The sequence below is a fragment of the Atractosteus spatula genome, chromosome 10, assembly GCF_055471065.1.
Source record: "Atractosteus spatula isolate fAtrSpa1 chromosome 10, fAtrSpa1.hap1, whole genome shotgun sequence".
Lineage (NCBI taxonomy): Eukaryota > Metazoa > Chordata > Actinopteri > Semionotiformes > Lepisosteidae > Atractosteus > Atractosteus spatula.
This window is the reverse complement of record NC_142715.1, coordinates 9,715,780-9,728,478: the sequence shown is the minus strand read 5'-3', so window position 1 is coordinate 9,728,478 and position 12,699 is coordinate 9,715,780. Positions and strand designations below refer to the sequence as shown.

The 12,699-nt window shown below is 43.9% G+C and overlaps 3 non-coding genes across 3 annotated transcripts; 2 read left to right on the top strand and 1 right to left on the bottom strand.

Moving 5' to 3' along the window:
- The first annotated feature begins 1,079 nt into the window (after positions 1-1,079).
- Positions 1,080-1,152, top strand: trnaf-gaa (transfer RNA phenylalanine (anticodon GAA)). Its single transcript has one exon. It is a non-coding gene; the product is annotated as a tRNA-Phe (tRNA).
- An 8,090-nt stretch (positions 1,153-9,242) lies between these two features.
- On the bottom strand, positions 9,243-9,314 carry trnai-uau (transfer RNA isoleucine (anticodon UAU)). The gene has a single exon. It is a non-coding gene; the product is annotated as a tRNA-Ile (tRNA).
- A 1,581-nt stretch (positions 9,315-10,895) lies between these two features.
- Positions 10,896-10,983, top strand: trnay-gua (transfer RNA tyrosine (anticodon GUA)). The gene is given in 2 exon segments: positions 10,896-10,932; positions 10,948-10,983. It is a non-coding gene; the product is annotated as a tRNA-Tyr (tRNA).
- Positions 10,984-12,699: the final 1,716 nt, after the last annotated feature.

Below are 12,699 nucleotides of genomic sequence, written 5' to 3'. Positions count from 1 at the left end.
GCGTCCTGATGTACCCCGGTCTCCCTCTGGGGATAATCACCACTATACTAACAAGGAAGACATCGCTCTCTCCGACCCCCGGCATCGTGTCCCGACCCACTGTGCTGGAAGCCGACGCGTGCTGTGATTCCTTTACGGAGCAGAAATGACAACCGAGGAGCCGAGAGATCATTTCAGCATTTCGCGTCTGAACAGAAAACACAAACGACCAACTCGGAATGACTTGTTTTTGACGCTTTTCAAAGCGTTCTTTGTGCACGACAACTGCGCCGCCTAGCAGATACAAATGGGTTGTACGACTTTGAACTAGCAAATGGAAGAGGGCTAAGCGCCCTCTCTTTTAGCCCAGGTTCGCTCTATCTCCCAGAATAACCAGGGCGCGCACACACACACCCGTGCCGTTGAAGTGCTCTGCTTCATTTCTAAGGGCAACTCAACATTCACTCCTACCCCGAGAACAGAAAAGATAGCGTCCGCAGAAACAACAGCTCAGGTCTCTGCACAGGAGCTAAGCTGCCCCCATCTCCTCTGGTCTGTGGCTCCTGGAGAGTGGAGTCCTGCCTGGTGCCGTGTTTGCAGGCGGCGGCTCCCCGCGCTCTGTCTGTGCGTCGTGTCCAAGAGCTCCTGGGAGGAAGAGAGAGCCCTCCCACTCGGGGGCTTTTCCACGGTCTGTGTGAGGAGGGGCGGGTGTGTCCAGTAGCTTATCGAGCAGAAGCCTGGGGCGGCGGAGAGCTGTGATCGTGCAGACCTTGAGGTGTCACCTCTTTGTCTGCTTTCCCGCCCCCCCTCCACCCAAGCTCTGCTCCAGAGTAGCCCGGCAACCCCTCACACCTGCACGTGTCACAACCTAAGGTGTGGTCATGAGACACCCATGGGGTGCTGTTCTGTTCTTGTTAATTGTTTCCTGCCCGTCGCAGGCAGGAGTCCATGCGAGGAAGATGCGCTGGACAGAGCTCAGAGGGCACAGCTGGGTGGCTTTCCTTCTGAGTGACGTTCCTGCAACACTCTCCCGCTCCTCTTGGTGCGCTCATGCCGCAACACAGGAAGGCTGGAGCAGGTGGCTGTGGGCTCTGCGCACTGCCGAAATAGCTCAGTTGGGAGAGCGTTAGACTGAAGATCTAAAGGTCCCTGGTTCGATCCCGGGTTTCGGCATTTTGTTTCATCGCGCCCTTTGTTCCTCTCTCCAGCGCCCCCTGCCTAAAGTGACGCTTCCCTTTCTCAGCCCGAAATGCAAGCAAGACACCAGCAGCGGTCCCTGCAGGTTTCCGTAGTGTAGCGGCTATCACGTTTCCCTAACACGCGAAAGGTCCCCGGTTCGAGACTGGATGAAAACAGCCTCTTTTTGCACGCTCCTGTACTTCACAGAGGTCTTGAGCGACCGGTCATTTGTTCCCAATGTATTTCCGGTGCCTTCATGCACTCTTGTACCAAACGCACGTTCCTTCTGTACGCGGAGCTGATCATTTGCAATTGGGCTGTGCCGACAGACCAGGACGAGCTCTGTCGGCTCAAAAGCAGCGCAGGACCTGCAAGAACAACAGAAAGATTAGCATCCAGTGGGGGCCTCTTAGAGAGCCCAAGATCTCATCAAGACTCGGCTCCAGCAACAGGGCTGGGCGCATTGTTCCATTCTCCGACCACACTCGGTGTAAACAAGTCCCTCCTGGTCTCTGCTTGAAATGCACTTTCCTGCGTTTGCTTTGGTGTAACTGGCTTCCCCTGCATGGGCGAATGTGAAGAAGATCCTTAGTAAGTCATTGAAGAAAACCGAGAAGAGGTCGGAATGGCCTCTGTCGTTCATCAACGATCCAGTCAGGCAGTACTCCTCTGTAAAGCGCCGTTCGTTCACATCGATTGGCTTTTTTTTGCCTTCATTCGCGTAAGTAGTAAAAGCAGACGCCCCTATTCTGCCGTGACCCGGATTCGAACCAGGGTTGTTGCAGCCACAACGCAAAGTACTGACCACTATACGATCACGGCGAGTTACTGATACACATGGCAGGGCGGAAAAGGCTGTGCTCTCTTCGTGTGACCTAATTCGGAAAAGTCCTGACGTTGCATTTCAACTGAGCCCCAGTATACATCGACCCTTCGACACTCTGAGTGACAACTCTCTTGCGTGTTTTCTCATATTTATGTAGTTTGCTTGCATGATGCCCGGAACAGCGGGGTTGTGTGCTCCCATATGGTCTAGCGGTTAGGATTCCTGGTTTTCACCCAGGCGGCCTGGGTTTGACTCCCGGTATGGGAACATGTCAGTTTTGCCTCCTGCTTTCCAAAAGATCAGCACCGTGTACGAAGGAGCCGCATTAAAACCACTCGAACGTGCAAAACGCGCGAGAAGAGGGGGCGCTTGTTTCCAACCGAAGACTTCTCGTGTGTGAGACGAGCTGATCATCGCTGCAGGAGGTGGGAGGGTTACTCTGGTAGACAGGGCTGACCTTTGGCAATAGGATTTATACTCTCCAAGATGATATTTGCACTTTCTGGAGAGGCGATTTTCTCCACTTCAGTGGCCCGATTTCGTCGATTGCGTGGAGAGGGCTGTAGAATGTGGCGCCGCCTTTCCTGCTCCGTCCATGACAGGCGTGCTGGTCTCTGGAGAGAGAGCACGGTCCATCAGCGCACTCCAATAAAGGCACTGGAAGCAGCTGAATCGCATTGGCGAAGCTCAGCACTGGGCCGCTGGGCAGGGATTGCCACCGTTTCCGTAGTGTAGTGGTTATCACGTTCACCTCTGTAGCGGCGAGGCTTATTAATAAGGCAGAATTAAGTGTTTCTGAGCTTTCCCAAATTAGGCCTCATCTCTCTGTTCATCTCTGTGGTGCAGCCACAGAGAAACTATTCATGCAGGCTGATTTAAGGTTTCCTTTGATAAGGTTTCCTAGGACAGCTCCCAAAGGGGGATGCACTTAGCTAAGCCTGGCTATCATGATCAATGGTCATCCATTGGCGCCTATCTGTCTAGGGAGTGCCAGATGGACATCTGGACTGCATTCCTAGGTGTCAGGAGTAACTGAATCATATCTCACCTTGATCAGGGACTGGTAGGGCCGAGTAACCCACGTGGGACTCTGATGCCCATAGAACTTTCAGCCAATCAACGAGCTGAAGTTCCTCCAGGTAAAAACAGGCAACACAGAGAGCCTGAGAGATTCAGGAGATTCAGTGGAGACTTCTGTGGACTTTTCTAAAGGGAATTCAAAGGAGAATTCCAGGGCAGGACAGCCCAGGAGCAGAAGGCTCCCAAGGGCAGGAGATTCTCGCAGCGCGCCTCCTGACCATCCTGAGAATCAGCCCGGATAACCACCGAACGGCCAGTGTGTCCGAGTGCCAGAACTTTCCTTTGTTCTAAGAGTCTAGAGCGGAGGTTGCCAGAGAGTAACCAGAGGATCCACCCGAGGTAAGGATCAGCAGCAGGCCTCGTGAACAGGTCGGAACTGTGGAAAGCTGAATCACTATTCAGAACTAGCTCTTCATCAGGAACGAACCGGTCCTGTTCCTGACTTGCTGGGACCCACAGTCATCTTTTCTCCTGTGCACAAACTTTGCTAGTTAAAGCCAACACTAACTAGCCGGTCAGTGGGCATCAGCAGTGCACCGTCGCAAGCTGCACAGCACAGCCTGGCACACAGCCAGAGAGCGCGGATTGGACAGCAACAGCCTGCAACAGCCTTTCTTTGAGCCCGCAGGAGATCTGAATCCCCAGAGATTGGATGAGTATTCAACTTCAATGCATTACAGCTCGAGAATTCAATTGCTATCCCAACCAGTTGATATCAATTTAATTCCTAAGAGTTATGTACTTGTTTTGAATATCTAATGTAGAAGTTATAAGCAAGTTCATTTATGAAACGGTCTTAATGAATGATATACTGAACGTATGTCCTCTTGATATATGTAACTCTTCGTAACTGATTGAATATATACCTTTTGTATTCTGATAACCCTCTCGATAAGATCTGTTAGGTTTATATGCATATTCTATGTATTAATAAATGTATCCTCGTGTATTAGTACCTGTGTGTGTGCGTTGTTTGAGTTATGTCGCATGGTTGGATTCTAAAGCCATCAAAAGAATTAACTTTGTGATTTACTGCTACAATTAATAATTGTCACAGTAAATGCCCAAACCCTACAGAACTGGTGCCTTCAGAGAGCCACTACATTTACATTTTGGCTATGGCAACGTTACATATTTGGCGTCCCTGGGTGGGCGTGGCAAGACTGAAATGAGTCAACCAAGCGGAATAATTCAATATAAAACGCCGCGGGTTTCATACACGACAATACAGTGTGCTGAAAGCCGAAAGGAAAAAAGTTCCCCTTGCTCTTTAAGCAGTGCTTGATTGTTTTGTGATCTTTTGCAATCTACCGGGTTGATTGCATACTTGATCTTGTGGTTTTCTGTGGTAGAACTGTGATTTCGTACTTAAAAGTAATACTCTTTAAGTTTAACGATGGTTGCTAAGAGGTCTGAATTCAAGTCGCTATTAAGCACTCTCTCTAGCAGCGACAGGTCTGACCACGATCTCCGTCATATCTCCGTCAGCGGAGAAGCTAGGAGAATAAACCTCCATTCTCTGAGAGAGCTAGCGAAGGACATGGAGAGATTTGACCCTGCAGTGTCAGAGAATAATATCGAGAGTTATATTCAAGACCTCAGGTATACCCTGCAGTACCTGCCAAACGCTACAGAACAGGAAAAAGTATTTCTGGTCAGGAAAACTAGCAGCAGAGCTGTACATGAGTGGATGGCTAGGCAGATGAAGAAAGTCTGTGATGACTTTGAAGAGCTGTGTCAAGCACTTATCAGAATACAGTGCGTTTATTGACCCGACTGCCGCGATAGCCGCCACCCTTAACATTAAGCACGAGAGAGCAGAGTCCCCTCGCGAATATTACGAGAGACTTAGATGAACTTATTTTGCAGGGCGAAATGATGAGGGTTGTGAAGAGAACACACATTTCAAGGGTTTATTCATTGCGAATCTCCACCCGTCAGTCAGAAAGATGATCTTAATGCATACAGATGCACAGACCATGAAAATGACTGATATTAAGAGATTCGTGCAGAAAGCCTGGGAGTATGATGTCCAAAGTCGCTCTGAGCAAAAAGCTGTTAAAGCGACTGTGTTCGCCGTCAGAGCCAGCAGGGTTAATTCCCCCCTGCTCGAAGGAGCACAGGCTCCTGAGCTGGCTAAGCCCCGTTCCAAAGCAGGCACACAGGACCGCACCCAGCGTCCTAAGTGCCATGAGAACACCGGGGGAGGGAAAGGGCTAGATAAAGCTGAGCAGAAGGATTCAGTAGCCGCCCGCCTGGCCAGGCTTGAACAAGTTTTATTAGGACAGAGACAACCGCTCCCCAAGGCTGCCGGAAGCGTGAATGAGCTGATACTCTCCACTGGAGGAGGCGGAGACCCGCCCCCTTTCCCTCCCTCAGTCTATCTGATTGAGCGGAAGGGTTCCTGCCTGGATGAGGTCAGCCACTCCCAAGAGAGTGCTGACTCCACCCCTGAAGTCACAGAGCAGGCAGTAAAACAGAGAGGAAAAGCAAGAAGCTTTTACCTCAAGACTGCCATGGGAGATGTCTTACACAGTGAGACACTGATTGACACTGAGGTTGAAAGGTGTTTGATGTCACACGGCAACCTCAAACGGATAGAAAAAGAAAAGGGCATGCGACTCAGAGTGGAACCTTTGGTGGATCACCAGAAAGGCAAAGTGTGGAAACAGGTCAAGGCTCCTAAGCCTTCTGTACAGAAGGAAAGGGGGGCCAAGAGGGAGACTGTACTCACACAGTGCCCACCGAACACAGAAGCCCATGTGAAGATTCCTTCTGTTCACTCTGGACAAGAAATAAAAATATTTTATAATAGACCTCTAAAGTTATCCGTATAATAGACCTCTAACCATATACGTATAATAGACCTCTAACCATATACGTATAATAGTACTCTAAAGTTATCCAGAACTCCAACCATATATGTATAATAGTCCTCTAAATTTATCCGTATAATAGAACTCCAACCATTTATGTATAATGAACATCTAATCATAGACGTATAACTGACGTATAACAATAGACGTATATTAGAATTTCATTCTAGACGAATTGCGGACCACATTTAGACGTCTAAAGTATGCATTTAATAGACGTATACTATACGTCTTTTGTTCACTGGGAATGGCAAGATCGTATTTGGAGTCCAGCATTTCTCATTTCTTATGCAGAGCCATCGACTCGGAAAGCACTGCCGAGCGCAATAAGGAATTGTGGCTTCAGATCGCTGTAACTTAGAGCTGCCTTGGTCTGTTCATGCTGCCTACAAGCTTTGAATTGCTGCCATTTTCTGCAAGCGTTCCATTCTGAGGTTTCATGAAATTCCTTACATTTGAGACAACACTAAAATATTTCATTTGGGTTACCTAATACATAGTTGCAAACTGTATCTGCATGGGAATCCTTTGGCTCGTGAAGCCGTTTGTTATTCTGTTGTGAGGTGTGACGGGCAGAATGCAAATCGAGTTGGTGAATAGAAAATGAAACAGGAGTCACTTCTTGAGCTACGAATTCCAAAAAGTCTGAAAACCCATGGATTTTAACAGTGCAGAATACTCACAAATTGCACTGAGTTGCTTGCTTACTTCTGCTGATTTTACAGTCATTCACTGTCAGCTAGCACTGGAACAATTCAAGAGAGGTAAAAATGGAAGCTGTCAGGAGTGGGATTTGAGCCCACCCCTCCATTTGGAGACCAGAACACCCAAGCCAGCTTGAAAGACACACATCCTTGAGTTTGGCACCTTAGACCACTCAGCCATCCTGACAAGCAAGAGCAAAAGCTGTGCTGAATGCACCAGTAGTTGACTAAACTGAATTTCTTCCCTGAAATGATTTGCTTGTGACGAGCCAAGTTGCCTTGAACGGATCTTGGAAATCAAATATACGGATGGATTCAGAGTGTGCTTTCCAAAGTTTGTGTAACATTTTCCTTTGCTAGGGCGCAGTTGTCTTCCCAATCTTGATTACCTAAAACCGGGTCCCATCAGTGTAAAACAGCTTTTCTTCCTGGGGAACAAAGGTTGTTTTCAATATTTCTAATTTTGGTTTCAAGATTGCAATTTAGTGTGATTTTAAGAAATTATTTAATGTCATACGTGATCTAATTTTCTGGAGCAAATGCGTTTTTCTATTGTAATCTCTTGTGAATGTGTGCATAGGTTTCATGGTTTCAATATAAGACTATAAAATGTCTTCTTTGTATTATTCTGTATTAATTTGTGAAAAGACAATAAAGTTCTTAACAAATCCCATATATTTGATTTCTGCATTCTGTTAAGGCTTTAACAGATAACTTTGCACTACAATTTTGAGACAGAGTAACAAGTAGAGACGTTTTGCAAGTTACTTGATGAGCTAGATAAAATAACATGGCGGTGAATAAGGAAGGCACAGTAGGTTTAAAAGACCAACAACTTAGCTCTTGGCCACCATCCCATTGCATTCAAAGTCTCAGCCTACTATACTATATTGAATCAACGCTAGTAATATTACTGTTGTAATAGAGGAGACCTGGCGACCCTTAAGTTCAAGATTGTGGATTCAAGGGTTTTTTGTGTCCTTTCTGAACCCTCTAAGCTTTTAGTTGGACAGTGCAAGCAGGACGTGATAGTGTACAGTGAAACGGTGCCTTATGACCTTTGCCTGATTCAGCTTTCTTTCCATTTTGAGCCTCGATTCAGATATTGCTCTGAAAGCATCGGGCGAGCAAGAGTGTGTCTGAATCGTGGAAGATCTGCTCACAAGTAAGTATTAAATACTTCAGCGTTTACTGTTCGAATACCACACTTTGTTAAAACACGGCTGCTTTTTAAGCTAATGTGTAGCGGTTTTTGAGCACGCATTGTATAGTTAATGCTGTTGTTAATAAAACCTTAAATTCACATAATGGAATTTGGACGGCGCAAAGTAGTCTAGCCCCTGTACAACTGTACATGCCCGCTGATTAGAGCTTAAAACTACAGTAGCAGGAGTAGCAATAATGGCAACAACGAGTTCGGCATTTGTCATGTCTTCTGCAGAGCCATCTTATTGGAATGCACTGCCCGAGATAAAAGAGGACTTGTGGCTTTGTTTTTACAGACTGCTGCGTTGCTCTGTTCATGCAGACTACACGCTTTAAATTTATGACATTTACTGCAAGAGTTGATTTTCCAGGTTTTTTTTTAATTCCTCGCATTTGAGCAGGCACTAAAATATTTCATTCAGGTTCGCCAAATACATTGTGGAACCGGTATTTCCAACGGAATGCTGTCTTACATGAAACCTTTTTGTTATTCGGTTCTGAAGTTTGAAAATGAAAATGAAAAGGGGTGACTCCCTTCGTAGGCTTGAAAGAAGTCCAAGCAGCATAAAAACCCACAAATTCTCACAAATTGCATTGTGCTGCACCTTTCTTCTGCTGCTTTTATAATTCGGGCTTCAACATTTGAATGCATACCTTACTTCTGCTAATCACATTCAAGCATTCACTAAGCTTTTTCCTGTCCATTATGTTCTTGCTAAGCATTTTCTCCGTTTGCCTCCTATTGTGATTGCCAGCGAGCACAAGAGGACTGGAACAGTGTAAGACAGGGTAAAAATGTCAGGAGTGGGATTTGAACCCAAGCCTCTATTTGGAGAGCGGAACACAAAGCTTAAAAGACACGAACCTATGAATGCATTATTTTAAACCATACGACTATCCTGAAGAAATGTATGCTGAATGCACCAGTTGCATCTGATTTTCCGTAACTTTAGGACGATTGACACGACTGGACGAAAACAATTTGTGGCGTTTAGCATGACATAGTCTTGCAGGCAGACAATGTTTTGTCCCACTACTTATATAATTTTATCGTTTACTTGTTTAAAGAAAAAAAACACAGTCTTCTCGTTCCTAAGTCAGATTTTAAGTGCTTTTGAACCTTACTTCCAACCTAGACTGACAGCTCACTCGATCTGTTTGTGATCAGACTGTGGAGTGGGTCTATACCAAATGCACGTTCCTTCCCAATGCTGAGGCGATCATTTGGAAGATGGGTGTGAAGAAAAACAGGCTTTGTAGAATAAAAAACAGGGCAGAATATGCAAGAACCCTAATTACTGGTGACACTTATGTTCTTCTTACTATAGAGACTCCTACATTGCGAGTTTTTTTAAGACTTTGAAACTAAAGGAGAGGGGTGACAAATGGAGCAGACACAGGTGGGGCTTGAACCCACAAACTTGGGTTTATAAAACCAACACCTTACCACTTGGCCACCACGCCTGGAAAGATTTTTAACAAGGAGATACATAGCAGCGGTGTGACTCCAACAGATGCTCATGAAGAGACTGGAGGTTTAAGTCAGCTCCTTAGAACGCTCGGCCGCGTTACTCTCGACAGCGGCTCTTCAGCTCTTGTTGTTTGACCTAGTGGTGTTATGACGCATGGAAGCGACTGCAACTTCGTTTTCTGAGATGCTTTCTCTCAAGAGGTGAAACCTCGACTTATTTGGCACCTCTGGATATAGTTCTTTTGTAGAGCAGGCTTTCACACCTCTGCTTATAGCGCCCTTCAAATCATTTTATTTTTATAGAAAGATGCATTCCAAAACAATATCTCCTGTTTTAAAAATGCTTTATGCGGCGTGTTTGATTAAACGGACAGTTTTCTTATTGTAGAATGCAGATCTGTGCAGCAATTGTACTGGATTTGACTGGGATTCTGGAATATTTATTGCAAAGGTATGACTTTCATGAACCTATAACAGACCTGAAACTCCCTAGCTTCCAATCTCTGATGTTACTGTCCTGAAACTCGGACGTGATGTTCTGCAGACGTGCAGTGTCCCTTTACTCTCGTTGTTTTCAAAACGACCTCCGTTGTCAGGCGCAGTTGAAGTGGAATTGGCCTGACTGCACAGGAAAGTACAGAATGATAAAATGTTTCTACGGCTCAAAATGTCCCTTTAGACCCTCGTCACATCTCTGTTAAGAGCGGGCAGGTAGAGAGCTTTTACAGATGCTCATGATTTTTCACACGGGGTGTTACCTGTTGTAGTGTCTCCCCAGTGGGCAAAAGATGTACTGTAGAATATACAGTATGTTGATTAAACGCATACCTTAGACATATAAATGTGGTCCGTAATGGGTCTAGAATGAAATTCTAATATACGTATATCATTATACGTCAATTAGACATCTCTGATTATACAGTATGTCCATTATACATAAATGGTTGGAGTTCTATTATACGGATACATTTAGAGGACTGTTATACCTATGTAGTTAAAGGTCTATTATACATCAAAGATAGGTCTTACAGGTGTAGAAACTAGTAAATCAAGCCAATGATTTGGTTTAGAAATTTATTCTGAAAATATACAATTATTCACACCTGAAAAATATGTAGTTCAAATTATGCATTTTATACAATATTGTAATAAACATGATAATCATCATAAAAAACACAACTAGTAAACTTCAGCTACAAATTATAGTAACATGGGAATATATATAGTAATGACAAAAACTAATTACATTAACATGCTAATATTTAACTCAAAACCACATTTCGATTCAAATATAAGTTTTAAAAATGACAACTTCTATATTTCCACGAAAATATTATTAATGTAGCACAAACACTACTTTCTAATAAAGACAGAATGAAACTGTTCTGTGTCTCATGGTGATCCTCCTCTCGATACTAATGAAATGTTTAATATGATCCCTCGAGAAAAAAAGGTGTCAATATCCGCCTGGAACGATTGATGCCCCATCAAACATTTTGTAATATCCCTGGAAGTTCATACTGCAGAAACCTGATTCGTGGCTTAAATTCAAGATAAACAGTATGCCCACCTTCCCTTCGATAGCTCAGTTGGTAGAGCGGAGAACTGTAGTGGAAATGGTGAGGCATCCTTAGGTCGCTGGTTCGACTCCAGCTCGAGGGAAGGTGCTTTCGTGAACTTTAATCAAAGAGTTAAAATAGCGAATCTTTTTCAATCAGACGTTGATCAAAAGCTCAATAAACCACGAAGCAGAGGCTCTTGTACCGAATTAAACTCCCGTCTGAATGTCTTGTTTTAGCCAAAATCTGATCTTTGAATTAAGGGACTACTCTGTCGGCTTTGTAATTCAAAAGTATATACAAATGTCACGTTTTTTTTTTTGTAGATATAAAGGTGTTCTCTGTTTTCAAAGGAAAGGATATGTACTTAATTGCCTTTATGATTTGGTATTGATTTTGTATCGTTATATTATTAAGTTTGTGTTTTTTGTGTTTTTAACGTATTGTGGACTTATTTTTTAAACAAATGCTTATAAAGGCAAACAAGGCACACATCTGTTTATACCAGCGGTGAATTGTACATTTATATTTACAAGCTACTCTGCACTTTTGGGAGTATAACAGGTTCGATATAAAGTGGGAAAAATATAAAAGGGGAAAATACCCCGGACTGCGTGTAAAGCCCTCGTTGTGACTGTTGTTTTATTGTTAAATACGGCGTACTGTGCACGAAATGTTGCAGAAACACAATCTGATATTTTAATAATTATTATTTTAATAATTTGATAAGTATGAGGCCCCGGATCCAAATATTCAGTTCTGTTTTTTTTTTTAAAGTGATATCTTCCCTTCCTCTTGTGGAAATCACACGATGTGAGCAATTGTTTTTTGTTCTTTTTTTTTCACGTTGCGATCCAAAGAGCCTCAGACGCCCAGTCTGACAGTAACCAAACCAGAATGGATTCTGCTGGGAGCCGGACTGAGCTCATTCTCTGTGCTAAAAACAGAATCAGCTCTTCCCCGAATACCATCTACAGCTGCTGGATGGTACTCTGCGTCGTGCTGCTCTAGCAATTATTTTGACGAAAGACAGATCACTTGTGCGCTTTTAACCTTCTCGCAGCTACAGGCGAGACTGACGCTGGCGATATGAAGGCACCCGCTGGTACACCTTCTCTAACTTTCACAATCGCGATAAACATTTTTTTAAAAGACCTTTGAAAAACTAGATATAGATAAAACTAGATAAAAAACATGAGCTTTATCGGTTTTTACATTAATCGATTTTGAATCAAATTTGATCTTTTTACATTGCATTTTACATTAAAAAAGCGTGCATACCTAATCCACCAACAGACAGAGCAATATTTTATGTTGCCTTCCGGAGCTTTCAGCGTGTGATGGATTTGTATGAGCGTCTGTATGATACCACTACAGCATTGGCGCAGGTGCAAAATCCACTTTCACAAGACTTTTTCAGTGTCTTCTCCTCTCTCAAATGGACCGAAGCACAGGAGCCAATATAAGAGAAAACGACAGGTGTTTAAACAGAGAATGTCCCAATGTCTGCGACAACGCATTGTGATTTTGTATAAACGCAAATGGTTTATCAATTAAAAGCCAACATCATTCTTTTAATACCCTACCACACATGCGAGCTGTTGTGTGAAAGAAAATTCATCTGTGCATAGGAAGGCAGAATAAAATCCAGAACTGTATTGGTGATATCGATAAACAGGGCTCATGTTCACAATAAAACTTTATTGTATAAAACGTTAAAATTCGTAAATGTTTGTTTTAATCATGCAAAGTGTCTGTTAAACCATTCATGAAGGATTCTTAGACAAAAAAAACACACCATTATATGAGAAAATATATT